Source organism: Narcine bancroftii, chromosome 14 (genome assembly GCF_036971445.1).
Source record: "Narcine bancroftii isolate sNarBan1 chromosome 14, sNarBan1.hap1, whole genome shotgun sequence".
Lineage (NCBI taxonomy): Eukaryota > Metazoa > Chordata > Chondrichthyes > Torpediniformes > Narcinidae > Narcine > Narcine bancroftii.
The window spans coordinates 48798704-48808690 of NC_091482.1; the positions used below are offsets into that span (position 1 = coordinate 48798704).

The 9987-nt window shown below is 48.5% G+C and overlaps 1 protein-coding gene across 3 annotated transcripts in view; it reads right to left on the reverse strand.

The window, feature by feature from the left end:
* Positions 1-2398, reverse strand: part of lrrk1 (leucine-rich repeat kinase 1) — a 151120-nt gene extending 148722 nt beyond the window's left edge. For all 3 annotated transcript variants that reach the window (XM_069911448.1, XM_069911447.1, XM_069911444.1), the window contains exon 1: positions 2314-2398. The gene's annotated coding sequence lies outside the window, so the exon portion shown is untranslated. The remainder of the gene's footprint in view (positions 1-2313) is intronic.
* Positions 2399-9987: the final 7589 nt, after the last annotated feature.

Here is a 9987-nt window from a genome sequence, read left to right on the forward strand (position 1 = left end):
TGCACAAAAGCGCTGGAGAAACTCAGCAGGTCATGCAGGAAGTAAAAGGCAGGCGCTCGGACGCATATAATGCGCCAGCACACGTGGCTGGGGGGGGTGGTGGGAGTGCAGCTGGGGCGTTCAGGAGGCTGTGGAGAAGACGCCTTTCGGTCACTTGAACGTGCCGGCTGAAGGTCATCCGCATCTGAGCGAACGCTGGCTCCTTTGGACTGTGGCCGAGGTCCCGCTGCTGCTTTCAGGTGCAACGGGGGGATTGTCTGAGCCGAAGAATATACCTACCCAAGGAGGATTAGGTAAGTGCTCCTCCTTGGCCAGGTTCTCCACTTTCAGGTGGCCACCCGACACTGTATTGGGGTAGAATAGGCGGCTTTACAGTCGGGTATTTTGGCCACCTGAAAAAGGCTAACGTTTGGGACCTAAGCCCTTTTCAGGGATCCAGAAATAAAGGGAGAAAATGTGGGTGGGAGGAGCAGAGGCACAGAGCGAATCACAGAAGTCTGCAGACGCTGTGATTGTAGTAAAAAAAACACACAGAAATGTTGGAGGAATTCAGCTGGTCTCGCTGTGTCCACGGGAGATAAACACGTTGATTGTCTTTAGCTTCTACGGAGGCTGCGAGACCGGCTGAGTTCCTCCAGCATTTCTGCGCGTTTTAATAGGTGGATACAGGTGGGGGAAAGAAGCTGCGAACACCTACACCACCTTTTGATTCAGGCGGCGAACCGTGTTCCCAGATCGCCAACGGAAACGGCTCGAGTCTGAAACACGCCCTCCCAGAATGAAGCAAGATGATCCAATTTAGCCCACACTTCCTCCCTCACCGCCATTCAGGGCCCCGAGTTCTTCCCCAATCCGCAGGGGTCACCGTTGCGGTTCCCTCTCCGCCGGAGAGGCTGGGAGATTGCTTCTCTGAGCACCTCGACTCTGTCCGCCGCAACAGCGCGGACCTCCCTGTGGCCCCACCCCACCCCGATTCGCCGGCCCATTCCTTTGCTGGCGCATCCGCCCACGGTCTCATGCACCGCCAGACTGAGACCACCCCCCCCCCCCCCAGAAATTGGAGGAACAACACCTCAACTTCTGACTGGGCATCCTCCAACAGGATGGTATTAATATCGTCACCCCCCACCTTTCCCCCAGCTCTGCCTCTCTCCCTTCCCTGAATCCTTTTGCACAGACATGAAAAACTCTTCCCTGGTCCCCTATCACATCCAATTCACCCCTTTTGTTGATCTGGATACCTCCCGAGCCAGCACTGTCTGAATTCTGAAACTTTCTGAGAGTTTCTGCTTCATCCTTGAAGGGCCCACAGCGCCTGCAGACTTTCGTTGACAGCCTGCGACTTCCCCAAGGACATAGCGAGTCCTGCCGAGTTTCTCCAGCCCGTCTGCGCCCTGCGCCCGACCCCAGGATCCGCAGACTCTTCTGGCTTGGCTCCAATTATATCCAGCTCTTGCTATGCATTGCCTCAACTCTCCGGCACAGTCTCCCCCAGACAGCGGAGAGGGATGGACCTGCTGGGAAGTGTGCTGGGCACTGCACCAACTGCCCCCAAAAGGGTCCGAACCCACCCCCGGCAGTTTGCGTCTGGGGCGGCTGCCACGGGACCCCCCTCTCGCCGGCTGGGGAAGGGGAGAGGGGCCGGGCAACGTGTCCACACACCTGGCCATGGTGAGGGTCCGAGGAGGGAAGGAGAAGAGGAGGAGGAGGGGGAGGGGAGAGAGGAGGAGGGAGGGGAGAGAGGAGGAGGGAGGGGAGAGAGGAGGAGGGAGGGGAGAGAGGAGGAGGGAGGGGAGAGAGGAGGAGGGAGGGGAGAGAGGAGGAGGGAGGGGAGAGAGGAGGAGGGAGGGGAGAGAGGAGGAGGGAGGGGAGAGAGGAGGAGGGAGGGGAGAGAGGAGGAGGGAGGGGAGAGAGGAGGAGGGAGGGGAGAGAGGAGGAGGGAGGGGAGAGAGGAGGAGGGAGGGGAGAGAGGAGGAGGGAGGGGAGGAGGGGGAGAGGAGGGAGGGGAGGGGGGGAGAGGAGGGAGGGGGGGGAGAGGAGGGAGGGGAGGGAGAGAGAGAGAGAGAGGAGGAGGGAGGGGAGGGGGAGAGGAGGGAGGGGAGGGGGAAGAGGAGGGAGGAGAGGGGGAAGAGGAGGGAGGGGAGGGGGGAGAGGGGGGAGAGGAGGGAGGGGAGGGGAGGGAGGGGAGGGAGGGGAGGGAGGGGAGGGGAGGGAGGGGAGGGGAGGGAGGGGAGGGAGGGGAGGGGGGGGGGAGAGAGAGAGAGAGAGAGAGGAGGAGGAGGAGGAGGGGTGGGAGGTGGGCAGACGGCTTACCTGTCGGGCTGAGTCCGCGGAGCGAGCGGGGACTTGAGCTCAGCTCAGCCGCTGGAAGCGAAGCGGCAGGTGGGCGGAATGAGGAAGTGGGTGAGCAACGTGGGAGGAGGAGGAGGCGCTTTGTAGGGACGAGGGGGGGGGGGGGGGGAGGTTTGCCTGGGTAGAATGGGCGGTCACAGATCTGTCTGACTCTGGTTCCTCCCCTGACCACCGGGGACTGACTCCGGACCCGGACCCGCCCCGCATTCATAGCCCGTGCTAACACCCCATCACCGGGCTACAATACGACTTGCTCCGGATTCTGGCAGGGCCATACTCCGAATGCACAACACATTGCACAATCAAACCGGAGTCGTGAAGTCCGAGTCTGCAGCAGGTCAGCCCATGGGAGGTGAACCCTCTTCCGGGGTAGCAAATCCCATTTGCCAGCCCCTTATTGCCTTGTAACCTATTCCCTCCCACACATGACCATCAACTCCCTGGGAAATGGTGTTTTTGGTCATGAATCTACCTCAAGAGATAACCCAGGCAGAATGTGCACCCTCCAGACATCAGTAGCTGGGGTCTGAGCTGTGAGCCAGTGACCACCCCATCCGCCTTCACTGAAACGCAGCTCTGGGTGGGCTCCCAATTTGTCTGAAGCACCCTGGGCTCATGGTCTGGCACTGAGCATCACACCTTCAGAAGTGGCTGGCAGTCCATTGGATGAGGAAATTGAGATTCCAGATTCTTTTATTGTTATGTATTAAAACAGAAAATGTCATGCGACACAAAATGTCCTTTCCTTTACCATAAGAGTCGCCATGAGCATTGCCCACCAACCTTTGAAGCTCAGAGAGACACTGAGTGTCTGTGGATTCAGCGCTCCCGTGGCCTCTGTCTCTCGGCAACCCAAGCGCCAGATCCAAGCCTCCGACAGAATCAGGAATCTTGGAGCACCTCAAATCCCGGTTCTGATATCTGCTTTCTGTGAGCCAGTTTCCAGCAGCCTGTGTGGGTCCTTCAGCCGCTGAGCCCCTCGACGTCTGCTGCCATGGTCCTGTAGGGTTGTCTCATCTGCTTCTCCTTCTCAGTGGAAGATTGGGGGGGGGGGGTGATTCTCCCCATTGCCTTGCACTTGTCTGCTGGTTCCCCGATTTGTGCAACCTCTCCAGTCCACATATGAAAAGACATCCCACCTCCGCCGCACTCTTTTCACCCCCTTCCCATCAGGAAAAAATATTCATGAGGCTGCGATCAGGTACCATTAGATTCAAGGACAGTTTCTAACCTGCTGTCATCAGACTCTTGAATGAACCTCAAAATAGTAAAATTAGTGTATGTTGTCATTGTTCAGAGCCATATCTTGGCACTTCTGCACTATGTGTTACTTGTACTGTGTATGAAATATACAACTGGTCTATTTATAAAACAACACATAAATATATCTCACACACACACACACACACACACACACATCTATCTATCTATATACATATATATAATACATATATATACACACAAACACATCCTTACATATACAGTGTGTGTATATGTGTGTGCATATATATAGATAGAGAGAGAGAGAGAGAGAGTATGTCTGTATGTGAAGAGAGAGAGAAAATATATGCATGTCTGTATGTGTCTGGAGAGAGAGAGAGGATAATATTCCAAAGAATACAACTTATATGGATTTTAAAAGGCTTTTGAGAGGCAGCCCTGTGGTACCAAAAATTTGCTTCCACTCCAATTCTGAGATGGGTGATATCGAACCCACTGACTGCCACAGGTGAGCTGAATGTGTCTACCTGACAGGTGGGTGAATAGTTTGGGTGGTGGTGAGCTCCTTCTACAATTTGCTCTGGCCTTCTGCCTGCTCCTAACATAGGAATCCAAGGTTTTCAAATTCCACATGTTCCCTCTCCACTCTGAGTGGACAATGCACTGGAGATTTCCACATCGATGAGGCCGCCCCAAGTTTTCAAGGAAGTAATTTTCTCTGCCCACCTTTCTCTAGCTCTTCTAGTCCCGAGGTGAATATCATTTTCGAGAGTCTGGTGTGAATGGTGAGACCTACCCATTGGAGCCAAATGAGTGTAGTTAGGATTTCAACGTCAGGGATGTTGGCTTGGGAGAGGATGCTGGCATTATTCCAGTAGGATTCGTGGAAATCGAGACACCCATTACAGATAGCCCAAGTTTCTGGAGTAGGCAGGGAATCAGAAATCACTGCTGCCCAGTAGACCATAAGGTCAAGTTTCAAATGTATGTTTTTTATCACATGTGGTGAGATACAAGGAGAAAGTTTGCATTAGGTGCAAAATGGCTAGTCAACCTGTACATAGCGCTGCAGTAGAAATGCACTAGTTCATTCAGGAGGACAGACACAGACCTTGACTTTGATGGTGCATGATTCAACATTCATGACTCTTCCCCTCAGGAAGAAGGAGAAGGGAGTGTTGCTCAGGTGGGACAAGTCTTTGAACATGTTACCAAGGCAGAGGGAAGCGTGGATGGAGGGGGAGGGGGGAATTTATGTAAAGATCTGAGCTGTATCACAATTCTTTGCAGTTTCTTCCGATCTTGAGCGGAGCATTTCCAGTGCTATGTAGTGATGCATCCTGACTGAATCTTTTCAATGGTGCATCTGTAGAAAATCTTGAAGAACATTGGTGGCACATTCCTTCCTCAGGCTTTTGAAAAAATAGTGGTGTGGGTGCACTTTCATGGCCATCGCATCGTGTTCGGACCAAGACATGTGGTAGGAGACACTTACCTGTTAGAACTTAAAGCTGTTTACCATTTCCATCTCAGTGCCATTGGTGTGGATAAGAAATAGAGCTTGGCTCTCTTCCAGAAGTCTACTACCAGCTCTTGCTGACACTGAGGCTGAGGCCTGGCACCAAGCTTGTGGAAAAGCCCATTTGGAAGATGGTTTGTGAGTGCTTGGTTCAGCCTGGTCAAAGCCCTTGTGGTTCAAGCAAGAGGAGAGGACTGGCTGTTTAATGTTTCACTTGAAATAAAGGAAACAAAAAGGAACTCTGTGGTGACCTGAAAGAAAGAGGTTATCATCTGGAGAACCCTGAAGGGGCAAGTTTCTTCAGCAAGACACTGAAGTGGCTATTAAAAAAAAAGAATCAGTTGTGGGTGTCCAGTGAACAAAAAATCTCTCTGAAAACTGACAAGAACCTTCCTGAGCAGTAACCATTTACCTTTCAAGCACCAAAGCCTGGTGAAGATTCATAAATGTTAAATTCTGTGCACAGTATAAGAATTGCCTGCAACCAGTGAACTTGAAGGAATGAAAAGTGAGATTGGACTGTGAATCAAAGAATTTTTCTGAACTTACACACACATTACACACTTAGAATTGTATATGTATGGATGTGCTTAGAATTAGAAGGGGGTTAAGTTAGGTTAGTTAAGTCAATAATGATAAGTTAAAGTGTGATTCTGTTTTCATGTTTAAAGATAATTAAAAGCAACTTATATTTAAGTAACCATTTGTCTTGGTGAATATCTATTGCTGCTGGGTTTATGGGTCCTCTGGGCTCGTAACAGGAGATTGAAAAAACTTTGGGCTCATTGCAGGCCAATAAATCACCGGGGAAGGATGGTTTCCCTGTGGAATTTTATGAAGAGTTCAAAGATCTCTTAATGCCCCTTCTTATGAAGGTGGTGGATTAGTTGGTGGAGATGCATACCTTCCCAGAGTTTTTCTCAACAGCAATCATCACAGTTATCCTGAAAAAAGATAGAGACCCATTGAATCCCTCCTCTTAGAGGCTCATCTCATTATTGAATGCTGATTATAAAATCATAGCAAAGCATTGGCCAATAGGTTGGTGGTATATTTTCCGAAATTAACAAATTGAGATAAAGCTGGATTTGTAGAAAAGAGGCAATCAGCAAACAACATAGCTAGATTGCTTAATATAATACATCTGGCACAGTCAGGGGTGGATCCAGGTACGGCTGCAGCTCTGAATGCAGAGAAGGCTTTTGACAAATTGGAGTGGGACTTTTTGTTCAAGGTTCTGGAGAAATTTGGACTCGGGCTTACATTTATTAATTGGGTTAGAACACTCTACTACAAACCCCAAGCTAAAGTTATTACAAATGGGCAGATATCTCCAGTGTTTCCAATGAGTAGGTCCAGTAGGCAGGGCTGTCCATTGACTCCAGTGCTGTTCATACTGGCCATTGAGCTGCCGGCAGTGGGGTCTGGGTATAAAGGGGTTCAAGGTGGGCCAGGTGGAACACAAAATCAGCCTATTTCCTGATGATATGTTAGTATATTTGACAGACCTGGGTGGGGTGTGGGGGAGGGTGGGTGGTGGCCATTGGCCAGGCTGAGGACCACGCTGGAGGATTATGGGAAGGTCTCAGTGTATAAGGTAAATCTGGACAAGAGGGAGATCTTGTCTCTGACAAAGGGGATTACAGACAATACCAACTGGGAAGTCAATTCAAATGGTGGCAAGAAGGCATTAAATAGCTGGTGATAAAAGTAAACCAGGATTTATGCAACTTAAACCAACTCAATTATCTCCCTTTGCTCTGGAAGATTGAGGCAGACCTCGGTAGATGGATAACTAGGGTGGGCAGAATTAACTGTGTTAAAATGAAGGTGATGCCAAGACTACAATATCCATTTGGTTGCCCCAGGGCTTTTTTAAAGTTCTCAGCATATGTGTCAGAAAGTTCCTGTGGAACAGTAAAGTGGCTAGAATCTCTATGGAAAAATTGAGATGGGGACAAATTGAACTACATGCAGTAGGTAAAAAGATAGCAGGAGAGTTTATGCTAAATTAATCTCAAAGAAAATGGAGCATGTACTTCAGACATGGCATAGAATAAATCAATGCATTGGATTGTAGGTGGGGATATCTCCCAAAACTCTTTTGGCCCAGAACAACTTAATACCCACCACCCTGGACAATAAGATCCTGGGCACCTGGTGCCAGAAGGGATCATGTGTATCGAGGACTGTTACAAGTGAGGGCAGCTCATGTCATTCGAGCAATTGAGGAATAAATATGACTTGTCTAATAGAGCGTTCTTCTGCTCTCTGCAACTGACATTTTTTGAAGGACAAATTTGGGACCATATATGATCCTGCCCATGTGTAGTGACATGGAGATTCTAATTCGAAGGGGGAATGTGCATAAGTTTATCTCTATAATATACTTCATATTCCAAAGTGAGGGTCCAAAGCCAGACTTACACAGGTCGAGGGAACAACAATCCACGAGGATTGCTGATCAGATCTGTGCCTGGACAGCATGACAGCTGTAATTAAGCCAGGTTGGTGCAATACAATTTCCTGCATCATCTCTCCTTCACACCACAAAAACTACATAAATCCAAACCACAAATCTTGGAAATGTGGTGTGGTGTGGAGATTGGAATCTTTATCCATTCAATCTGGCTGTGTACAAAGTTGAGATCCTTCGGGAAGGACCTGGGGGTCATGTACATAATATTTATTCATGGATGTAGTTTTTAAACTGCTAATTTGTATTAGTTTCAATAATCAAAATGTACATATACTGTATATACTTGTGTAATTATCAAATTATGTGGGTCAATTTTTAGGGTAAAATTTAAGGGGTTGTCCATTACACATATAAAACTTTTGACTGCGTTAAGTACCTGAGTCAGGAGGTCAGATGGGTGGGCAGCCGGGGTGTCAGGAACTTGGATGGGCAGGAGGCTGGGGTGTTGGGAGCTCGGATGAGTGGGAGGCAAGGGCGTTGGGACTTTGGATGTGCAGGGAGCTGGGGCATTAGAACCTCAGATGGGTGGGCAGTCAGGGCATCAGGACCTTGGATGGGCAGGCAGCCGAGGCATTGGGACCTTGGATGGGTGGGCAGCTGGGGCATCAGGAGCTCATATGGGCAGCAGGCCAGGGCATTGGGTCCTCGGATGGGTGGGCAGCCATGGCATCAGGACCTCAGATGTGTGGGCAGCCGGGGCATTGGGAGCTCAGATGTGCAGCTGGCTTGGATCACACACACTCTGCTAATTCCACTGCCTGCAACACAGCCACATATGCAATCACAAGCCATGCCTACTAACATCTCAGCCAAAATACCTTCGCGAGCCACATGTGGCTCATGAGCAACCCTGCCTTGGACAATCAGGCCTTAATATACAGGAGCAGAATCAGGCCATCAGTCAATTGAGTCCACCCACCATTCCATCATTGACTTTCCCAGTTTCTGCTAACATGCTCTTTTTCCCGTTCCCTTCCCTTCCCTCTGTCAGGTTTCCACGCCCTCCCTCTTTATTCACCCAGCCATCCCTCCTCCCTTTGCTTACTGCTGTGCCCCCCCCTCCATCTCCACCTATTACCTTCTGCCTTTGCGACTATACCTCCCCCCCTTACACTTTTATTCGGACGCCTGTTGACATTTTTCCAGACCTTAATGATGGGCTCAAGCCCAAAAAGTCAGTTGTGCATCTTTATCTTTGCTCTGTAAAGGACACTGACCTGTGGACTTTTTCCCACATTGTGTGTTCACTACCATGACTGATTTACTATCCTTTTCAACCCCATTCTCCCCACAATCCTTGATTCTCTCCCTAATCAAAAGCCGGACTTGACCTGGCCTCTACAGCCACGTGTAGCAATGAATTCTATAGATTCACCCCCCCCCCCACCCCCCGAGTAAAGACATTTTCCCGAGACAATTTTTAAACCAACGCCAATTTTCCTTGGATCTCACTTTCCTAATCGATTTGTTCTGTGGAAGTTTGTTACTAAAATCTTTGTGGATTGCATGAAATTAAGCTTCCCTGATATCTCCTCAGTAGAATCAGTTGTAAATGAGATGTCCCCATCCATTCCGACTTTCCTTGATTAAACTGTAGTCTTTAAATATTGATTCAAGTTGTCCCTCAGAATGTTTTCATCACTGGTAGGTTGACTGATCTGTGTTGATTCCTTTATCTCTTTTGGATCAGTAATACCATATTAGCAGTCCCCCAGTTCCCCGGCACCAGGTCTTTAGCCAAAGGATACTCATTAACTGGGCCTAGATATTTATTGAGCTCTCAACCCCAAGTGTTTTACTCTCCCTCAAAGCTTATTATTTTCACTAGCCCTTGTTCTTCTTCTTCCCCTTCCCTTTTCCTCAAAGTCTGATGTGAAGTATTCATTAAACTCTGCTGCCCTTGAACATTACCCTAACCATGACCATCAAAGGTCTATCCACTATTGACCCAACAATTGTTTGGTTCCATTGGCCAACTATGAGCAGTTATTACTTACTTAACAGTATTTCTTTTTTTTTAATATTTATCATCTTTTTTCCTTTTATATTTCTCATCTTTTTACTCTCAAGTGTTAATTAAACACCATTTCTTGTTGGTGTGTTTTACATACCCGGAAGTAAAACTTTCGTTGCATCACTGTATGATTATTATGTATACAGCAAAAACACATCACTCATTTATTCATTCAATCATTCATTCAAATGCAGTCAAATCCCTGGTATCCGAAATTCAGGCAACCAGCAAAACAAAATGAGGAAAATAAAAAAAAATGTAAATAAATAAAAATAAAATTAACAGGTAAAAAGATACGTAAGTTTTAAAATTGTAAAAGGAAATGTTCTATGAAGTAACGCATAAACCTTTGGTGAAGATGGGAACCAGCGGAGGGCCTGGGTTGGGCTTTGCTCGTAGCAG